This window comes from Lycorma delicatula, chromosome 7 (genome assembly GCF_047948215.1).
Source record: "Lycorma delicatula isolate Av1 chromosome 7, ASM4794821v1, whole genome shotgun sequence".
NCBI lineage: Eukaryota > Metazoa > Arthropoda > Insecta > Hemiptera > Fulgoridae > Lycorma > Lycorma delicatula.
The window spans coordinates 90,369,745-90,393,945 of record NC_134461.1 but is presented as its reverse complement, the minus strand read 5'-3'; the positions used below and the strand labels follow the sequence as shown (position 1 = coordinate 90,393,945).

The following is a 24,201-nucleotide window of genomic DNA, read 5'->3' as shown; positions in this document are numbered from 1 at the left end:
ATTTTTGACTTTTTGATCTTTAGAAGATGTAGCAGAAAATTTAGTCAAGTTTTCAAAGAATTCAATTTTTTCTGGTTTATTCCATGTTTTGAAATAAACGTTTTTTGCAGATTTCAACTAACTTCAATGTTAAACCTTACTTTATAACGAAAGTTTGTATAATTTTTACATTACCGATTACTTCGCTGGATAACAATAGCACTTATATTAACCCGTATGAATAAGAATTCTATTTGTCATTACGATTCATCTCATTAAAATTCTGAGGAATTTACTTTCTACTTTCAACTGGGAAAACCTTAATACATTTTATTTGATTTCATCAGCTATCATCACTGAACTCATGACTTTATAACTAATTTATTCTTTTTACTAACGTTAGTTAATCTGTTTTTATTCTAACGTTTTCTTAGACAGAGCATTTCTGTTGTATATTTCACTTTCACGAGTACCCATATTACTGACAATATAAAATAAAAATCACTTACCAAAAATGAAGCTAAAAACAAAACTGAATAAGTTTCGTTATTGGCACGTGTTTATAGTATCAAAATTAAACTAACAACTAGATGATTGTTGTCTGAGTCTGAATGTGGCTAAACTGTATTATGAATAATGATGATCTTCAAGAAAATAGGATGAATATTTAGAACTCAGAAAATGAAGCGTGTACTTCTATTTTGCATGTTTAGTTGACTAAAAACCTTTTTTTGCCTGTACGAGGATTTACTACACGTCTATTTACTAACAACTGAACTCGTTTTTCGCTATAAAATAAAAAACGATCGATTATCTTTAAAATTATCAAGATACAATGAAGCAAAAATCAGAAAAAATGGATTAAACCCTCTTTTTACCCCCATTTTTTTCTGCACAAAGGCAGGAAAAATGGTAGAAAGTTGGGGAAATGGGGGAAATTGAAGACAATTAATAACTTTATAAAGTTAAACTTATATTCATATTTCTTTTTAATAATAAAAAAATAATAATAAATAAATGTGAAGCCATTAAAGCAGTTTGGTTATCAAAAATTAACCTTGCATAGGCTACATAAATTTTAAATGAAGTAAAATTATACATGTTGATTGTATTAAATTACTGAAAATTTTGTTATTGTGTGAACAACTTTGCAAATTAAATATGTGATTAAAATCATATAATGTCATCAACATTTCGTTCACTATTATATTCTGAAATTATCCTAACCATTTAAGTCAAAAAGCAATTGATTTTATCGTACGCGGTTCTCTGAACTATAAATAACATTGATTTTTTGAATCAGCTGTGAAAAGATGGCGCCGATGATATGCAGCAGACGACACGTTTTTGTTACGTGTTAGGTTAGAAAACGTGTTATATTTTATCGTTATTTAATTACTTCCTGACGTGTTATTTTGTAAGTAGAGTTGCTCGAGTATTTCACCATTTGTTAGAATTTTAGCGTCAGTTTTATGTACTAATGGTATGTTTACTGTCTACCGGTTCAATTTTATGAAGAATTTCTATTGGTTAAGATAAATTATTCGAATTCAGTTGGATGATGCAATCACAGTAATTGAATCAAGTTACGGAGCGGGTTAGTGCAAATTAAATTAATAATAATTGTGTTGTTATTTTCATTTATGAATGTCGTCAAATAAACTGCGTATGGGGAACCCTGATATTTTATGTTTAGCTGCAATGATGATGAAGTCTATAAACACGTGTTCGTGAGAAAGGTGTTTGCGATTTGATTTAAGGTAATCATACTTATGTATTAAAGTTATTTATTTCTTACATATACAACCTTTTATTTTGTTTTTAATGGAGAATGTATTTTTTTAGAATATCATGTTAGTTATTTTTGAGAGTACTTTTAATTTTTAACGGATTTATAGCAACCTAAACAACGCCAAGTTATAGTATTATTAAAATGTTATTAGACTTATGAAATAGTGTTTCTGTATTTTTTAAAGTACTTATCGTCTTTTTTGTTTAATTAAGTATTCATAATCAGCTAATTTCATGTTAGGAAATTTAACCCTTCATGTTAGAAACCAATGAGAGAATAATACCCAAAGTCAAAAAATAAACGGAAAGTTTTATTTTTGTTAAGAGACTGGAAACAGTAAATTCTTTTTTAATGCTGATTATCAAACAGTCTGTACTTGCTCAAAGAAGTAGTTCATTATTCAGCTGTCTGTTAATTTGTAATAATTGCTCACCATTTCAATCTATTTCAATGAAGAAATGTGAGAAGATACAATTATTTTATTTATTGTAAGATTGTGAAACTACAGAGATTATTCTTAGAAAAGATTACCAACATATATGTTGATAATCAAAGCAGGATCTAGTGCTTGTTCATTTTTAAATTGTCAGATTCCTCTCTTCAGGATAGCTCTCAGATAGGTGTTACTTTTGACTAAGATCAAGATTGTAAGATGTTGAGTGATTAATTCATGATAATCAACGATTAAAAATTCTGTATGAATTAAATATGGTTAGAGATCTGCATATTTAATTAACAAACATTCATTTCAAACAAATTGTAACTGATTTGCAAGTGCATCATTGTACACAGGTCATAATGCACATAGTTTAATATGAAAATATCCATCATTTCTAACAAAAAAAATTTCAAAATTTATATTTCTGCTGTTTAATTAATGATTGGAACAAATAAAGTAAACATTCAGAGTGATCTTATGTTCAGGGTAATATTTAATCTCATACAGACTATTAAGTATCCTTTTAACTTTAATGTGTTCTTATAACTTGTTTGATTGTCTGCCATATAATCATGACCTGTTTTAAGTGATATTCACTTTTTTGACCCATTCAAGGGATAGATGGGAGAATACAAATTTATATCATATAAAGAGGGCACTTACATACTGTAAAATTAGTTTGGTATGAAATAAAAAATTGTCTACGTGAACAAAAAGCTTGTTACGAGAAAAACTAAGCGGAATTAGGGGAGAATTATGTAGAAAAATAAGTAATCTTTATCCTTACCAAATATTATTTATTAAGTAGAAATATTGTTGTTAAGTTACATAGTAAATACTTTTACCTTATTCCAAACCTAGTGATTTTCAAATAATTTTGGTGTTCTACTTTGGAAAACTGGTTTATTGCCAATATTTGATGATAATATTTATGAAAATTGTTACAACCATTCTAAAATTATAAGAACACATATTATCCAAATAATGATGTAGTCTGATAAAAAAAAAATAAACTTAATTATTGAGTGATTATATTACACAGGTTAAAAGTGTTGTGGGTTTTATTTTCACGTGGTGAGAGGTATTTTATTATTATATTTTTGGTGTTCAGTTAATGCAATCAAAAGTAGTTATTATTATTATTGGATGTAAATTTTTAAAAAATGTATTTTTTTTATTCTCAAAGAAAGAAATTTATATAATCTTTACCTGTTCAAATCTTCCATCTGCTTTCACCTTAAGTAAAATCTAACATCATGTATGACCACTTTATCTTAAGGATTCATCATTTGAATCCCCAAAATTGTACTGATGGTTAATCTTGAATGATGAAAAACTTTTCCCATTTTGATCCATTTTCTGGTGTCCTCATCATGATTCAGACACAGAGGTTGTACCTTCTTTCTCTTGTTTTTTTTTTAATTTCTTCCAAAAGTGACAGATTACGATACAATACGTTACAATACAATAACGTTACAATACCTTGATGAAAAATCAAGATTTATGATAAATAGCTCTGTGTTAATTTTTTCAATTAAACATGACAAGTTTAGGTTTTCTCTTTGAAAAATCATCTACAGTTTTACTTTTATTAGCTATTTTTCACTGATAGTTGTGGAATTCTTCATCTATTTTCGGCACATACTTCTTGTGATAAGTCCAGTTTTTAACTATGTGCAGCGTCATTCATAAACATTATATATTGATTTCACAATTCATAAACAATTTTTATGTTCCCACTTATAGAGCGAACAGTGTTGATATATGACATTCAGGAATCTCACTAGTTACTAGCACATTTTCAAACTTTAACCGTGTTTGTTGCTATATTACACAATACGACCAATGGAATATATTTATTAGATGACCATTTTAATAGATTTTCTCAGTCGTTACAAAGCATTGATTTTGAAAGAATTATACATTATCCTCTTCAGTCTGAGGTAATTCCAAAATTTTAATATTAGAATGGATATTGAATGACACTAGATCAATTCTAAAGTTTTTTAAAACTGAGCACTTATAAGGGAAGCTATATAAAATAAATAAAAGTAACTGAAAAAGTGAGATTAAGTGTGCTGTAATGTAAATCAGGTAATGATGTTAGACAGCTAGATTAATGTAAATGCTAAAACTCATCAATACTCGAGGTTACACTTCACGTAACAAGCTAAGTAAATATTTTAAAACTGTAATTAAAACAGTATTTATTCTTAGGGACTTTCTAATAGAAAAAGTTATAAAGAGGTAAAAAAGTTGTAACTGTTAAAAGACAAGTAATATTTGACAGAAATCTATGTTTCTCTCTATAGTGATGTGATCTAACCTCACTCAACCCATCTGCATTCATTCTTCACTTTCTCATTCATTCTGATGTAATAAAATCTAAATTAAATTATTATTGCATAAAAATTTTTGGAAACCAATAGTATGTAATACTTCAATTATTTTATTCTTTCATTTTGCATAGATAAAATCCAATGGTCCAAAACTCATGAAACTGATGTCGATTGGCTATCTGGCTGATTAGTTATGTATCACACCCAGTTTTAACAAAGTTAAAATGTGTAATTATTTAACAAAAATTGTTAGTTTCTCCTCCTGGGTTCTTGAAATGTGGTAGTCTCATACTAAAAAGTAGATGTTTTAAGCTAACAGCATTAGCTAAATTTCATTTTTCTATATTTTGCAGTTAAAAGGTATTCACTGGTTTCCATATTTTGCGAGCACTAAGTATCGATATTGTTTATGCATGTGCAAGTACCATTTTCAAACAAATAGATTTATTTTGATGGTTTATTTTTATTTTGTTACTCTGGTGATCTCATTGCAAGTATTTTCCATGTAATTTAAGTAATCCGTTTTTAAAATGAAATTAAAGTCACATCATGATCACATAATTATCTTCCAAAAGGCGAGTTCTTTGCTATGTGTCTGTTTCCATTCTGTGCTAAAGTTTTGATATCTTGATACCAACCATTTTCTTTTAGATCATCTATAATTTTTATTCTTTTCTGGCTTTTTTGCCTCCACTAACTTTTTTAGCTCTGTTTTAATCAATTCTTCTCTTCACAAGATATCTCAATCAGCCAGCTTTCCTGTATTGAATTTTTTTAATTAATTTATTTATTCATTATTTCTCCTCTACTCTTTTTTACTTTATTTCATAGCTACATTGTATTTTCATACAAAAAAAAAATTCTTATATCAACTTAATTGTTAATTGTTCTTAAAATTAGTATCATTATTAAAGTTTCTAATGTATCTAGTTCTGACACAATTTGTTGTTATATTATCATTTAAAGGTGAAGAGAAATTAGGTACTCCTGAAAAGAAACCTGAATGGGAATTGTTCCGATTTAGCCTTGTTTTTCATTCACACTTTGCATTACTTATTTATTTTTCACTTTGTCTATCCATTTAATCTTCTTCAATCTCCTCCCTACCCACATTTCAACCACCTCCAACTTTCTTTTCCTCTTTTTCCTAAGGTTCCATGATTTACATCTTTAGGGAATTACTCTTCAAATGTAATGATTTCTAAAGGCAATACACATACACAAGACCAAGGTCAACCGACATAGGAAATCCCGTTTGATCAGATGGTGGTCACCATCTGTCTTTTCATGTTTGTGAAACATGAAAATTGTACCATTAAATTGAGGAAAGAGTAAGAACAATATATTTCATTTTCCTGGGAAGGTTTTGAAAAAGATTGTATTGGGGTAGTGTGGTTTTCATAATCATTCAAAGAGTTTAGTATCTTTCTTTTTTTTTTGGTATTTTTGATATTTAGTTTGATGAAAACTAAGTTTTAGTAGGTTGAGCTACAATTTTAATTGTTTTTCATTTTTGTTATAAATTGATTTCAATGAAAATATGTCAAAGTTGGTAAGAATCTTTGTATTGCACTAGGTTAGATTTCTTATTTCATTGTTTATTTTATTAAATAGATGAATTTAATGGTTGTACACTTAACTCTGCATTTACTGTGTTTTGATTTATTTTCCAATTGTGGAGAAATTGTTTTTAATAGCAGACCAGGGAATTTTGTGTATTTTGTCAGCCTTGGATCTCATTTTACAGTCCTCTTTTTGTTTTTTAATTAGAAACGAAGTTAATAATACTCCATTTTCTTCTTCACCATTTGAATCACAGTCTAACAATTAATTATAGTTGTCACTTTTCTTCACTTTACTTTTCTACTCATTGTGTGCCGGATTCATCAACAGTTCTTTCTCTTTATTAATTTAATAAATGCTGAAGAGTCGACATTATATCACTCCATGAAAAATACGCTAACAAAAAATAGCAAAAATACAGTACTTATTGAAGAAGGTTCACCAAGGATGGACGAAATTATCACAGGATTGGAACCCAACATGAACTGATGGACACACTTTTCTATGCCACCCAACAAATATTATTTTCTTTGATTGACATTTATATCACCTGGACAGCGAACTTGAACAACGACCAACAAATACGTTGGGTCTCTTTGTGACCTAATCTTCTATTCATGTATAACCAACTAATCTGTTGGTTGCTCTTGGTTTGCTGGTATGTGTACTTGGTTTAAAACTCCCATCTTTCTACATAACATCTGTTTTTGTTTTTTACCATTATTGTTTTTTTAATCATTGTTATTTTTAGGTAGATTTCATAAGAAAGCTACCTATTATAGTGTGTACCATGATTCGACTTCCGGAAAATTTTGACATATCTTCGGGTTTCACATCCCCCAGACCCCCAAAACCATAGTCATCTCAAAAGTTTAAATACACGCGCGCCTGTATCTTTCTTGATACACGCGGTAACTTACTTTCTTGTGGACACGATAACTGCCGTAATTTTGCGCTAATCAGTTTCAAATGTTTCTTAAAAATAACTCGTCCAAAAATCTCGGTCGAGTTCGTTAACGGCCAAAATCGGAGCATGGGGGTGGAAATGGGGGCTTTTTCGAAAAAACCCAAATATCGCTATAAATTTCTTATGAAGTAAAATATCGAATTCGTTTACAGTTCCTTCTATTCTATGGATAAGGGCCTAAAACTTACTAAAAGTAAAGTTTTTAGATATCACCAACAATTGCTCCAGGGGGTCGAATAAATGGGGTTTCGAAGACAAAAAAGAATCATACTTCCCTTAATAGGCACAGTATCGAATCGGTTTAAAATGGTCGTTAGTCCTCTAAATATTACCTAAAAATTTTATCTGTAAAAGTTTTAGAAATGATCAACCCTTACGGCAAAGGATGACAAGATGTTGCTGAAATTGTAAGAAGATAGGGCTTGTCGTATGCTAAACATGTGAAACTTTTTTTCACATGCAACCATTGTGGTATTGAGTAAATTTGAAGTTTTTCTTAATTTTAATGTGGAAATTTTTTCTATCCCCTACTTAGCAGCGGTGAAATCTACCTCCGCTTTCCGGTATGTCGAAGGGATTTTTTTTTAAATTTATTTTCACTTTCTAATCTTCGGTTTTTAACTATTTGTTTTTCCGTAACATCTTTTTATAGAGCTTACTAAACGGAGGCCTCTGCAGAACTAGAACAGAGAAACTCTGCACTTTGGTTCCTCACCCATTATAAGTGGTCATTATCTCTTGTTTATTTTTGGATCGTTTGTTGCTCGTTTGAGAATAATGTTGTCGGAAAGTGTTTCTTTTTAAAACGTTATTTACATTTTCCGCTAATGTTTTCGAATTTTTCATGTTTTAAATGTAGAAGTGATTTCATATCTTGTATTTAGTTTAACACTTCGGATAGTTTCGAGTGAATAAATTTACAAGTAAATTAACTGCGTTGTTTTTTTTTTGTACTCCATTGCCGATTCTCTCTTTTAATTATAATAATTAAATCAATACTGTAAGATAATTACTAAAGTAATTTTAAAAATATTATTTTTGCGGGGAAGTACGTAATTGGATATTCCTGATCAAACCCAACAATATTCTTGAACTTGTATCAAACACGATTAAGATATCCATGAGAATATTAAAAGGTGTTTAATCCGAAGGAAAGAACAAAGGGAATACGTCTTTCGTTTAAACGCGTAAAAAATTAAAAATGCCAAAAAACTTTCCAGTCTTGATAGTTTCGATAAAGGGCTATTGGAATGATAGTGTAAAGATTTTTTTATAATAGGTCGTTGTTTTCCAACTTTAAGGTAACTTGTGAAAACTTAAAAAAAGGTGGTTTTTCATGGAGACAGGGACAGTTTATGAAAAGTCTTACTACTGATTGGTTTTACGTAGAAAAGAATGATATCAAACTGTTCTATATTAGTGGAAAAACACAATATAGAATATAAAGGTTTAGTTTTTTCGTAGTGAAAAAATTTAGGTAAGAGGTTCGCCCGATGGTGTACATGAACGAAATTTGTGTTCATTCAAGTCACATTCGTAGCAAAGGCTAGAATCGAACAAAAGAAAATGATCAAGATTTGAAAGTTTCCTATTCAAAAGGTATCGGAGCAATAATAGTACACGCCGATGTGGAAATAAAGTTCATTCCTGGCTGCTTAGCTGTGTGAAAATGTACAACGATGACAGGTGATTGCCATAAAAATATGAATTTCCAAAATTTATCCAGAGAAATTAATATCAAATTTACCAAAAAAAGAGTGTTTTCGTGGTAAGTAATGTCTCGTACCACAGTGTTCAAGTAGCCTGACAAATCATATTTCGTAAAAGGACCGATACTTTCAAAATCGTATTATTTGTAACTATCCGACGATAAAGATACCGCTACATAGTTATGACATTCTTGCCCGAAAAGAAAAACACACTTCTTCGTATTCCGAAATTACTTCGATCAAACGTAATTATATTACATTCGGAATTACATCGATATAAAATTGATTTGGGCAGACTTAAAAAAAAAAAAACAAATTTGGTAGCATCACACTACATGTTTTTTAATCTGTGTAATGGAACTGTTCGAAAGACATTTTTTAAGTTGGTTTGGCAGAAAAGTGAAGAATATTTTCATATACTAAGAAAATTGAGGAACATTATGGAACCATCAAAGAGCGGTTGAATCATTCGTAATAAATGTGGATAGTGGGTACGAAAATTCGTTCTGTGATAATGAAAACAATGATAATGATAAGACATTGGACCTATTTGGATTTAAATCTATAGAAGAAACTAAAGTAGAAATTTTTACGGTAATATTGACTGTTTTTATTAAATTGATAAATAATTGCGAAATTAAAAAAAATCAGAATAATGATATTTTTACTGCTATCATTTATAATTAAATTAGAAAAATTACAAAAAAAAAATACATTTAAATAATTAATTAATCGTTCTATAATTAATCATTTTATACTTTCATTCATGACGTACGCTACGTAAAATATCTACTAATTAAAATGAAAAAAAAAAAACATGTGATATAAATCAATACTCTCCATTATTTCGTAAACAGTGAATTTCAATCAATTTAAGTGAATCATATCATAATGATTATCAAATCATATCATTTTAATGTTGAACTTATTATTAATTTAATAGGTTTATTTTATTAATTTAATATTATTTTAATTCTTCGTAAATTCAGGGTTAAGCGCTCGGTACTAGAAGTCTAGTTTGTAGCTGAAAAGACTGTCCTTAGATTTGTACAGATAGACCACCACCAGTCGCAGTTGATCTTTAGACCTGTCATCGTTCTTAACCTTAATTTTTCCTTTCCATCTCTCATCACGTATCCGATTATATCAGTTCTTTTATTTTCATTTCTTTTTAAATTTTTTACTTACATTCTTGCAGAAGTGTACTTCTATTCTTTATTCCGATTCCATATCCCTATTCCTGTATTCAGCGTAGACGGTTTGAAGTTGGTTTTGTGTTTTTCCGTCTTCGTCGTCGTCAGTTAGTATCAAATTGTTATATTGTAATAATGTACAGCCGATATTCCAAGTATTTTTGCGGAAAAACTGTAGAAAATAATTTGGAGATCTTGGAATAAAATAGTAATACGTATTTCAATTATAGACATTCCAGAAACCCTTGGAATATGTAGCCATTTCTTTACATCATTTCGACGCACTTTTACTTTTTTCTTCTTTTATCAGGATGCCGGTACAGCGGTCGTTTCTTGCGAATGGCTAATTTTCATACAGACGACTTTTTTTTTTATAGGTTTATCCATATAAATAAAGATAAAACAAAAAAGGCAAATAAAATAAACTTAAAAAATTGGATTTTTTTTATTTTCCCCGGCTAAGCCGGACGTTTGTAACATACATACAAATGTCCCTTTGAAAAAATACATTTTCTGTCTTGGGAGCATTGGAATGAAGTTCTTTTTTCACGGATTTACAATTTATTTAAATCTTTTTTGTTAAAAGATTTATTTTTTTGTCTCCTTAAGGCGCAAAACTTAAAAAACCAATTTTTTTACCGATCTGTATATAGTTTCCATTATAGCGTATTTCGCTATAACCGGAAAGATAAAAATAATGTTAATACTTTTTTAACATTTTTTCAGTGTTTTTAAATTCGGCTACAAATTTAAAAACATAGACTATCAAACTTTGAATCAGGGGTCCAAGTTGGTAAAAGTAGATTTTAATTTAGCATCAATTTTTAAAAGTCGAAATTTAAAGAAGAATCAAAAAGTATTATTATTATTTATTATTATTATTATTATTATTATTATTATTATTATTATTATTATTATTATTATTATTATGAAGCCGGTTTTGTTATTATGTTATATTTAAATTTATTCAGGGGATAATCTGTCATTCCCATTGTTTGCTATTGTTTGGTCGTCAGTTTAAAAAATGAACTTTAAACGTGTCGTCTAATTTCCTAGTTCTTATCTTCACGATTTGCTTTAAAAAAAAAAAAGAATATACTTACGCTTACGCACGAAACGCGTTTTTTTTCATATTCCTATCTATAAGTATGTTCCACAATTTCATAGCTATTATAGCCTAAAATTAAACGGATAACCTCTTTATCTGCTGTTATTTTTCATTTGACATTTTAGCTTATCTTTTTCTTAAAATAACTTAAGAAATAATATATATACTCCTGTCCATCAGAATAATTATTTACGCTGATAATTGTTTTGATAATACAATGTAATGTATATAAATTAATGTGTTCTATTTTTTCCATTTCTTCTCCTAAATTGATTGTAAGTGTGATGGTTCTGTAATTGAAAATTTTTATATTCGAATATTTTCTTTATAGAGAAAAGATTTTTCTTCATAAATATTTTTTTTTTTTAAAAATGAAAGAAAAATTGTGTCTGAATGAGAAAAGGCTATGAAAATAAAGGATGAACAAACTGAATAATTTGACCTAGGAAGAAGAGTAAGGCAAGGTTGATATCCATCACCGACCTTATTTAATATGTATGCTGAAAATAATGTAAAAAATACTGAACAAAGATAAAGGAATTAATGTAAGAAGAATAAGAAGAACAAATAATATAAGGTTAGCAAATGATGTGGTTAATCTGAAGAGATGAATCGCAGGATATTCAGAATGTAATAATTTCAACGTTATAGGACACCATGACAGAATATTTAATGAACGTTAAGGAATGCAAAGTAATAAGAATAGGAGAAAAGAAGCCAATTTATGTGTGTTCAAAAGAAAGAAGGATTAAAAAGTTAAACAACACATATACATAACTATCAAATTATTAAAATATTGTAAAAATGGAAACGAAAAAGCAAAAAAAAAAAAAAAATAGCAGTGGCTGAGGAAGTATTTAACAGAGAAAGAAAGAACTGTTATGTAGCAAGGTGAAGTTAAAGAGTTGAAGAAGTGTCTTATGCAGTGTTATGTTTCGAGTATATTTCTGTATGACATGAAGTCTGAATAAAAGGGAAAAATAAAATATGTAAAAATATGAAATCTGGGCAAGGAAGCGATTAAATAATATAAAATAGACAAAACAGAGTGAAAAATGGGTAAGTATCGCAGAGAATTAACGGGAATAGTCGATTAATCAGAGTAGAAAAGCCAGAGAGGCTGTAACATATCAGGAAAGAAGAAAAATTGTTTAAAAATTATTTTGATTACTTACATATGAATTTTAGGTAACGCATTTGTTTTAATAAAGGCTCATGTCTTTCTTTATTTTAATAAAACTTTCTCTAAATGCCTTTGAAAAATTGAAATAGTTTTTTCCGCGATATCCCCACCCTAATTTTGAAAAATTGATATGATGATTTAATTGATATTGATATGATTTATTATTAAAAATCGATACCCCACATATAGAAATATTTGAGTCAAATTTGAAGGAGATAGATTTGGTCAATCCTGAGATGAAAGGCCAAAAAGCAGTGTGACACACATACGTATGTATGTATTTACGCATGTACATGGGTGTATACATCGATACATATATACATATGTTTTTTTGATCTAGATGAACTAGTTGTACCCTTAAATGTAAAGATGTGAAAAAACCTGATACCTCTTTTTTGACATGATCATCATACTTTCCGCTTTAATAATAAGGTTTTTCAAGCTATATTCGCCGGCAAAGTAAAAAGAGGCTACTAGAATAGAAATTATAGACCATGTAAAAAGAAATTGCAGATAATGCTTCAGGGTGTGAAGCAGCGGATTATTTTTGCAAATTATTATTGAAAAGTTTTAGAAGAACTTAGTAAAACAGAAAAAACTCGTAGGAGACGGCGAGCATTAGCGCGGCCTGTAAGGGAATGAGGCGTCGGAGGGTGCCGGGTTGGACAGGTCTGTTGAATGTCTTGGGGGCCCTCTCGATCATGAGGGGGGTCGCTTTGGTACGGTGAGGCCGTGGACACTCCGCTCCCGGTGCCTGAGGGCGTTGCTCACGTTTTTAATGATTATGGATGACGTGACGGTCGTGTGGGTAAGTGATAAGTTGTTAAGTAGTTGAGTTGGGTGTGTGTTTGTGTGTTAGTTGGTAGGTGTATGTTTTGTGTACTCTGATGAGATGTGGAAATTTAATTAAATTTTGAGTGTACTTAGGTGGATAAGTTATGTCTTGTGGCCATGTCTTCTTGATTGTTGCGCGCTTGTCTTGTGTTGGCTTGATTGTATGAATGTATAAATGTGTGTGGTACGTCTTAGTGCCTGTTAGGTGTTCTATTTTTTCTGAATGTTTTTCTCTTTAGGTATTTGTGGTTTAGTGTGTGTGTGTGTGTGTAGTGATCTAGTATGGATGACGTTTGCTTGTGGAGACCGAATGTGTGTGTGGGCGCTTACTCCCCTCCTGAAGTAATGCTTTAATTAGCGGTTTCCCAGGAGGTGGGGTCGCCAGGGCTGGAGGTTTAGTCGGTAATGCGCAGGAATACATACGCATTTTTTGTAACAGCTTGCGGAACCTGTTAACGAGTTCGACACTGCTTCGGCGCCCGTAAATGGGGTCCTCCACCTCAGAAAAAAGAAAGGTTAAAAGGATCATAAAATTTTAGTTGCTAATAGAGAATAATGGAGACGGGGATAGTGCAAATGACCTGCTTCGGGGAAGATAACCATTTTTTTTTTCAATAATATTAAGTTCAAAATAGCTTCTCATTATCGCTCTTAACAATGATGAATACTATGTCTGTATCATTACTAACAATATGAATCAAATACAATAAAAGACATCTGATCTGGTTAACAGGATAAGTTTTTTCACTATTCCGAGTTTCTTTTTCTTCTTCTTCTTAAAAAATTCTTGTTTGAAAGCTATTATAACTTTTTCGATGTATTTATTTATTGAATTAAAATGTGAAATACCACCCGCCTTTTAACCAGTACAAATTGTTGGGTAATACGCAGAGTCAACCGGTTTTCAGATCCTTAAAGGCGTAATATGCGCCTTTAGATTCTTTAGATTATTTTAATAAAATTATGAAATTTAATTATAAATTAGCATTTTTTTAAAGTAATGATTTCATTTTCATTATTATTATTGATATATATATATTGATTGGCGATGGATTCGACTTAAAATTATAAAATTTTTGTTAAAAGAAAAATATTTAAAAATTAATTCCGATTTCAAAATTTTTGCGAAAAAAGTCAATATTTTTTAAATTTGAACTTTTTGAATCTGGTTCTAAATTAAAATCGGCTTCCAATAACTAAACTACAAATAATACTCTTCATGAAAGTAAAACTTATTTTTGAAACTTATTTATTCATGAAAGTAAAACCTTACGTACGTATTCAGTTTTACTCGCTGAATACATACAAATTTGAAAAAATGTGCAACTTTTTGTTACCATACAAAAATATTTGTGATGTTCCTACAGATACTTCTGAGGAAAATAATATTGCTATTTCTTTTCATAATAATAATAATAATAATTAAATTGATAGAATTCTATCATAATGTAATTAAGTCAGTTGTAATGCAGGTTTCTTTTTAGTAATCTTTTGTTAAATTTCTAACATCTTGTGTTTTCCGAGTTAATTATTATTAGTATTGAAAGAATATTATATCTTTATCGAAGGATTGAGTCTAATAATTACTCCCAGTAATCAGTAATTTCTTTACCTTTCTGTATTTTTACTATTCAAGATTATTTTTATAAATAAGAATATCCATGTATTTTGTACGTGTATATGTTTGTACCAACGTTCACTTAAAACTTGAAAAAAGAAAAAAACGGCTGGGCCGGATCTGAGTGATTAGTTTATTATTAATTTTTTTTTGGACTTTTACACTAGTTTTAAGTGTAGATTTAAACAAATAGTTCCATTACTAAGTTAGCAATAAGGGGTAAGTAGAGCGAGTGTTTATTTTACCGCATAATTTTTCGTTCAGTTAAATTTTGAGTCGCTGATTAAATCAAGCTCTGCAAAAGATGCAATTAATCGTTGTTTTAGTTGAAATTAAGAAAATAAATAGTATTTTCTATGGATATTCATTTGTTTGCCACCTGAACGGGAAATCTCTCATAACAATTTAAACGACTTAAATCTTAGTTCCGTCGTCTTGATGAATAGATTCTGGTATTTTACGAGAGGGGTTATCTCTAAAGTAAAGACAGTCTCATTGTAAAAACATTTATTCTGAAGACTTCATAAATATTTTTTTACTTCTCTTAAGCTACTTCTATTATATATAGACTCTTACAAAATTGTAAAAACTCTTATACTACTTCTCTATATAATCGCCACATGAATTAAGACATTTGTCGTAGCGATATACCAGCTTCAATATACCCTCGTCGTATTCCTCTGCTACCAGTCCATTTAGCCGCCGATTAACAGCATTTTTATGTTCATCTTCACCCGCGAATTGCTTACCGCTCAAAAATTCTTTCAATTTCCTAAACAAATGGTAATCAGAAGGAGCTAAGTCCGAACTATAAGGTGGGTGATCGTAAATTTCCCATCCAAATGTTCTCAGTAAATCACATGTCGGACCCGCAACATGTGGAGGTGCATTATCGTGTAGCAGGACGACGCCGTCGGTCAGCCGTCCACGTTTCCGATTTTGATGGCGCACCGTAACTTACGTAGAGATTTGCAGTAGCCTTCTACATTTATAGTCGTTCCACGTGACATGAAATCGATCAGCAATATGCCAAATCGATCCCAAATCAGTTTGCGTCCTGCGGCCATCAGTTTGCGTCCAAATGGTTGTGGTTTGACCTTTGTTGGACTGTTTTCGGAAGTTTATTTCATTCATTACATTATCACCGCCTATGAATTTAAGCTAGCTTAACGTTTTGATGGTTTAAAAAACGTATGACTCCACTATTTCACATTCGGCGGCAACATCGATTTTCCTATTCATTTTATAACGAAATTACTCGCACGTAATCAAAGATAATACAACGCGACAACTTACAGACAACAATGCAGTGTGTACATTACTAGTGTGGCCATGAACGACACAGGTTCGTCAACCTTAAGGAGAGAAATTTCCCAGCGGGCTTTACTTCAGAGAATCTCTTGTATTAGCCCAGGAAGCATTATGCTAAAAATAATCCTGTAAAGAATTAAACTCATACCATTTAATGATTATTTTTTAAAATTAATTTACACGCACAGGATGCATTTTTGCATAAATATTTAACGGATGAAAAACATTTCACACAGAAAACAGAGGTCTACATTTTTTTTTTTTTAACAAAATTTGTTATGGTTTAGTTGCTTATTATATATTTTAGCATAACATTTTAAGTAATGAAAATTAAAAAAAAAAATAAGAGGATTTGTTCGCTTCGAAAACATTTCAGGAAACAAAAATTAAAACAAATTTTAACAGATTTTCTCATTAAAAATATATTTTTTTATTGGCGGAGGATCTTTTCAAGTAATAGATAACAAAAAAAATTAAAGGGAATCTTGTAATTCACGTTATCTACTGTAAATAATTATTTTATTAGTTTCTCTAAAGCTTTTTTTATTATCAGGGTTTGAAAACTATAATCAGAGTGTTAAAAGATAGTATCCCCCCTGGAAAAGTAATATTTAATTTATTAATAATGATTTATTTATTTTTTTAGATAAGGCGTAGAACTTTTTTTGCAGGATAGAAATAAGTTTAACTCTTATCCTGTGTAGACGAACAGCAGTTGACAATGAATTATGGTTATAAAAAAATGTTCATAGTATTTATGTGTGTTTAATGAAGTATGCATTTTTATTTATCTATAATTATCTATTTTATTGTACTGTTTTTAATGTTGCAGATCTATCTATGATGAATTTTCATTTAATCAGTACCATATAAATCTAAAGTTCATTAAATAATGTAATTGTTTAAATTTATGATACAACATGTCTTACCGGCCGAATAATAATTTTATTAGTAACTGTAGAATAATATCTGCGGTAATGATAAAAAGGTACGTAATCGTGAGTTAACTTTTTTTTTTTAAATATGGAGTTATAATATTTTTTGTGAAAAATTCTTTTGTTTTCTCCTATGTATTTGTAATTAAAATGTGTTGTTTAATTGTTGATTTATTGTTTTAAACATTTTCCCTCATTGAAATGAAAGTTTTTAACAAGAATTATTGTCAAATTTTACAATTCGTATCTATATTATATTAACAAACTATGTTTGTTTTGTTGCGAGTTGAATAACTAAACTACAAGTAAAATACTCTTCATAAAAGTAAAGGTTATTTTTGAAGAGTCAAACCTTACGAACCATTAGATAAAAAAAAATTGTTATACCTTATAAGAGCTTGTAATTTTCTGAATTTTTTTTAGTTGATATTTGAAGAAAATCTGCAGGTAATATGGAAGATATCTTTTTTCGTCAGTTTTCCCGGTAGTGTAATTTCAATTCCATTTAAATTCGTTATGATATATACAAAACATTTGTCTGTTGTTTAAATTACAAAAAAAATTTCTTATGGTCGGTTTCATATGTTGAAAGCCTGTTAAGAAGGCTGTAAAAGGCTGCCCATCTCTGCTCTCAGTAAAAAGAGCATATTTTTTCGCCGAACCTTGTGTTTTAATTACTCTTCTACGTGCAGAAATTCATAAATTCATTTAACATGGGGACGGTTAAAGGTTTATAAAGGAAAGAAAAATCGTCTCGACCGTCTCTTAGAATTAAAAGAGTACGCAGTTGTTTCACAATAGTTCAATAAAAGATTATGACTTTGAGCTTGTACTCTTTTCTACCAGACCATAGTCATTTCCTTCCGTTCTAAATAAAATTCTTCTTTCCTTTTCAAACCTTTTTAATCCCGTTATTAATTGAATCATAAAATTACGAACTTACCGTAAAAATATTGTAAAATTTTTACGGTAAGTAAATATTTTTACTAAAATGTAAATTTTTCCTCATTTTTCGGAGAGCCCATATAACAATTAAGAAAATACTGCCGCATATAATCTTTGAAAAGAAGAATCTAGATCAGTAATCTTCGGAAATTTAAAAAAAAATTATTCTATTAAATGACAGATAGAAGTCTATTTTTGAATGTTCTAAAGTGTTCCTTTTTTTTTAATCTCTTAATGTTATCATGATAGTTGAAATTGTAGTTTATATCTTAATCTCGCTTTACGCAAGCGGAGTTTCACAACTTTATGAAATTCCTACAGGTTTCCATCAAAACCTGAACAAAATGTTTTTTTTGTGACTCATAATATAACCAGCAGTTAGGTTAGGTTTACTCTTAACCCAGTGTAGTGTTCTCGTCTTCGCAAATCACCTGATTTCGAAGATGAGAAGTTCAAATCCTAGTAAAGGTAATTTCATTTATACGGATTTGAATACTAGATCATGGATACCACCGGTGTTCTTTGGTGGTTGGGTTTCAATCAACCACACATCTCAGGAATTTGGTGGTTAGGTTTCAATCAACCACACATCTCAGGAATGGTCGAGCTGAGACTTTACAAGACTACAATTCGTTTACATTCATACATAATTATACATACATAATCGTTCACTACTGATTAATTATCATCCTCATTCATCCTCTGAAGTAATACCTTACGGTGGTTCCGGACGCTAAACAAAAAAAGGGTAGTTTAGTCGATTGATTTATTTCTGAGATATGCATAAAGAGTAATGAAAATTTTGAGAAACAAATGTGGTACTTTTTCGTTTTACGTCCTCCACTTTTTTCGCATTTTTTCACATAAAAATACACACTTAATATTACATGTTTTATAATAATTGATGAATAAAACATTAGAAAAATACTGTAGTAACCCTATAACTCAATAAAAAAACCCAATAGTACATTAGAAAAAACACTAACATGCTGTTTTATACCGGTAATTTTAAGCATTCTCCATATTAACATATTTTACATATTAAAAATATAAGCATTATTGGTTATAATCTAACCAAACTTAACCTACTCTCCCTTTGCTCGCTAATCTTGAGAAATTAACAGTAATGTTTTGATTATTTAAATAATTGTAATAATTACTGAATTTCTTATTTAAATAATAAAAATATTACTTTTAATTAGTCAAGCTTAGCGAACATAGGTTAAGTTTGGTTAGATCACATTTATAATTTCTCTGCAAATACCTATAAATGCTCACTGATTTCGAAGAACTTTGCCTCTATTGTACTTTCTTTTTGAATTGAGGACTTGTCTATTTATACCGTCATACCAGGACAACTTACCTTTTTTGGTTTTTTTAAAAATAATTGATCAGCATACACACCACTCTCAGTTACATTCCAATCCGATATTGTTTCACTTGGCATTAACCTACCCCCGCTTCGCTCGCTAACCTTGACTAATAAGTTAATATGTTTAAAATGACCGATATAAAACAGCATGTTAGTATGTTTTCTCTAATATCTTATTCATCAATTATTCTAAAATATGCTATATGAAGTAATTTCTATGTGAAAAATGGGGGAAAAGTGGGAGGCGTAAAACGAAAAAGTATCGCAAATGTAAATACAAAAAAAATTTAAAACATTAAACTTTAGAAGATTATTTTGGTCTTTTCTTTCAGTTGCTCCAGCGGTATTATAGATCGAATGGGTACAACCCGTTTAACTTTCATCCGTTCTTTTAACTGACTAATTTTCTTGCTTGAAGCAAGTTATACGGATCGATAACTATCATTTACGATCGAAAGAATAGAAGTGATTATGCTTTTCGAAAAAGAAAAGAATCAAACGTGAACACGCTTTTAGATATTGTTAGGAAAACTTAGTACATGATCAAATTCATTTATAAAAACATTAATGATGTGTTTTCATCTAATATGTTGTCTGTTTTTGTTTTTATCTTTTAGCCTTTTTATAATTTTGCATATTTAACCGAATCCGTGGATTTTTGTGCTCTAGTAAAATTTTCATAGTAGAGTTAATATCTTTACAGACATGATAGGTCCACATTCAGAAAAGTATAACGTTCAAGTTTTACTTATGGAATGTATGGCATAAACAAATGGTTGTATGTAAATGTCTTTAGAACATTCGACACAGCTCGTCTTAACAGAATAATTTTCCAAACTTGCTAAGGAAACTCAGGAGTGCAGTGGTTTGTAGTTGCCTTCTTTATTGAAATGAATATATTGCATACCTGCATGTCAAGATATCACAGTTTAAATTCAGTCCTTCAAGGCTCACCTTTGCTGTTCACCATGGCGGCTATATTATAAACCTCTCTTCCAACGCATGTACATAGATGCTTTATCTTTTATATAACCTCAATAAATACTTTGGCAGATAGTGTAAAGGAACAAATTACACTGGGAACAAAAAATAATTTTTTTGTCTCGGGAAGAAAAATATGCGTTTCTGATAGTACTTTTTCTCTTGAATTCAAATATGATATCGGTTTCCCCCATCACGCAAGGTTTCCGAGAGACGGGCGTTTATAATTTCAAACATTTTAATACTTTCTGCATTCTTAACTACACAATATTCAAACATTTGACTCACCTAGAAGGTAAGAAATTACGATTTTCTGCTATATTTCGCCTGTGGAGCATCCCTCTTGATGGTTCAACAATAGTCGGCCAGTAAATTAGGATTCCATTTACCTTGATACCTCTTTTCCATCTTGAAATCTCCTGATGAAAGTGTTTCCCATGCTCGTCGCGCCAAGATTTTTCCGAAAGAAATCTAGGTGCGAGTGCAGGAAGTGTACTTTTAAGGACATACTACAATCCAAATTTTTATAAGATGTTATAAGATCGTTGACATCACGGTAATTTCCAGCCTTTCGATTTCCCAAAAAACTCTGAGTAACATTTCTGAATGCTTGCCAAGCTGCTTTCTCCAGTGTATTTAATAATTCCTCAAACTTTTCATTTTGCATTAGTGATCGTATTTGTGGACCCACAAATATTCCTTCTTTAATTTTTGCATCACTAATTTTAGAAAACTTCTGTTTTAAGTACATGAAACCAGGAGTATTGTTTATGGCCTTGACGAAATTCTTCATTAATCCTAGTTTGATACATAACGGACGTAGATACAGATTTTTAGGATTACACAATGGGTCATGTTTCACATTTTTCTGTTCAGGAATGAGTGATTCGCGTTTTGGCCATTGTTTTCTAATGTAATGGTTTTTTCTGTCCCTATTATCCCATTCACACGAAAAACAACAGTACTTTGTGTAACCAAGCTGTAGACTAAGAATAAGTGCAGTTCCTTTCAAATCACCACTAATATTCCATTCATACACTGCATACTGAAGGTTCCCAATATAAATTTAAAGTTTTCATATGTTTCTTTCATACTAATAGAGTGAGCCGCTGGAACTGATGGGAATTTATTATCATTATGCAGAAGCACAGCTTTTAAACTAACTTTAGAGGAATCGATGAACAAGTCATTCTGTTGGGTTATGTTCATTACAAAGCGCCTCCATAAGAGAAGAAATGCCATTACTAAGCACTAAGCCATTTTCGTCAGAAAAGTATTCTTTAAATTCAGAATGACGATTACGATAAGTACATAGCTTTGTATTTTTTTGAAGAAGATTCCATCCTTTTAGTCGGGAAGCAAACATTTCAGACTATTTTTTGGATAATTTTAAATGTCTTATGAGATCGTTAAGATTTTCTTGAGTCAGTAAATGAGGCTCAGATGAACTGCTTTGTTCAAAAGTTGTATTACCAGAATCTTTTCTTCCTTACTTCCATCAGACTCTGAGCTTTCTTCATCTAATGTCACATGTTCTGAAGACTTTGATATGGGCAATTCTTCGCAGTGTGGAACTGGTTTCATTGCAGATTACAAGTTAGGGTACATCACTGTATGTTTTGATTTTGACGTTATCCCTTTAATGTTTGTTAAGCAGAAATAACAGTGAGAGGAGTGATCTTTGGGTTCTCTCCAAATCATAGGGATAGCAAATGGCATGTGCCATTTTTCCATGTAGTGAGAAGCCTAGAACACGATAAACAACAGATATGTGGGGCTCAGGCCCTTGTTTGGTCCCCGACTTTACACCCAAAATAATGTTCATGACACTTTTTTACTAATAGAGTAAGGTTTCGCCTTTGGGACTTGTGTATCACTTCACCACATACTTAACAAAATTGTTAGGATGATTTAAACAAACCTAGGCATTTTGTAACTAACGACTAATTAAAAGAAATAAAGTTGTAAATATGTAATACGCAGTAATTCAGACATAAAGCACTCACAGTGATGTGTTTACTGGTTTACTACTATCTCACAACTGGCATCGTTCTGATGAATGTCTGCTACACTAGATCACGTTCGTCTATACACGTCTGAACCTTTATTTTTCCCTGTTTAGCCTCCGGTAACTACCGTTTAGATAATACTTCAGAGGATGAATGAGGATGATGTGTATGAGTGTGAATGAAGTGTAGTCTTATACATTCTCAGTTCGACCATACCTGAGATGTGTGGTTAATTGAAACCCAACCACCAAAGAACACCGGTATCACGATCTAGTATTCAAATCCGTGTAAAAATAGCTGGCTTTACTAGGACTTGAACGCTGGAACACTCGACTTCCAAATCAGCTGATTTGCGAAGACGCGTTCACACTAGACCAACCCGGTGGCTTAACACGTCTGAACCTGCACAACAGTAGCAGCACTACCCTTTGAGTTGGCCCATTTGGTTCCATCATATTTACAATACTCTAGGAGCTTTTCCTTGACAATGGACAAATGGACGAAAAAACGTTTTAAAATATTTAAAAAAATTAAAATAACAAAAAAGCTGTGGGTGATTGAAAAATTCCGAGTACATATTTGAAAACAGGACAAAAAACTGCATTAAGTTCATCTATTGGTATTCATGTGACGGAAATCATGTTGACCAGTGTTATTGTACCCAATTTGTTGAGAAATAATAGATTATATTATTTACAGTTTCCCCACACTGAGGAAACGGTAAATTTTACTAGCTGTGTAAAACTATGATTTTATTAGCTGTGTAAAAAAAAGCCACAATCAATGTGAAATTTACCAACATAATATTTGATAAAAATAAATCTTATCAATAAACAGATCAAATGTATTATTTGATCACATAGTTAAGTAGTGTTTCTACGAAACCTAAATGGAGGGCAATCAACGAGATGATTGAAAAGGATCTTCTGTAAGGAGATTTATTTATATTTTCAACGGGAATTGTTTTATTTACTCTTTTTTTCAAACATTATTTGTTTATTGTGATTTTTTTTATCTTGAGTGTATAAAATCGTTTTTTCTAGAATTTTTTTTGAATTCTCTAGTTTAACGCTGCACCATTAGGTAGATTATGTTTTTGAAGAAAATAAATGAATCATATTCGATTAAAGAGCAATATTATTTGTTTATTCGTTATCATATGATATGGTGCTGATCTTTTATACATATATATGTATATATATAAGGCATTACTTATTTTAGTCGTGTATAAAGCCTTCTTATTGTTTACATAACTCATTTAATACTTATTTATTTGGTCCTTTTGTATAATCCTAATATTGTTTAAAAATATAAAAGCTGAATATTATTAATTTTTTCCTTTACTATTATCTTTATGGAGTGAATGACGAATTATTTGCTTTGTAAGAATCGGCATTATTTTGACAAAGTTAGCCGATCACTATTTTATCACGTATTTTAATTTTGTTGTTCTATGAAATAAATGTATGCGTGCAAGATTAATTAGGTTAAATACCACTGTACTTATAGTGACAGTTACTACTCGATAATTATTTAATAAGCCTAGATGATGTTCCTTAGCAGGTTTGCAGGCTTTATAAGAATGATTTTTTTTAATATATACTTTATGATTTTTTTTTACATAGTTTCTGGATAACTTATATAATAATTTTGTTACAGTAGAAAATATTGTTTATGTTTTTGATTGATGTAACATTTTTCTTCTATTCGTACATATACTCTCAATCCTCTTGTACGCGTAATTATCACAGATATCGTTTATGAAATAGTCGCATTAAATCTTTACTGATGAGTTTGAAGATTAATAATTCGCTTCATAATAAAAATAAAAAATGGAAGCTGGTAGTCTTATTTTTGTAAATCTGATTTTATATCAATTAATTTCATATTTATAAAAAAAGCTCCTTTTATTTTGATTACTTCT

The 24,201-nt window shown here is 30.3% G+C and overlaps 1 protein-coding gene across 1 annotated transcript in view; it reads left to right on the top strand.

Annotated features, from left to right (window-relative positions):
* Nucleotides 1–1,297: 1,297 nt before the first annotated feature.
* The window catches only part of kar (monocarboxylate transporter 10-like protein kar), a 116,084-nt gene continuing 93,180 nt past the window's right edge, over nt 1,298–24,201 (top strand). Inside the window, exons 1-2 of the mRNA XM_075371579.1 lie at nt 1,298–1,739; nt 16,868–17,023. The gene's annotated coding sequence lies outside the window, so the exon portion shown is untranslated. The remainder of the gene's footprint in view (nt 1,740–16,867; nt 17,024–24,201) is intronic.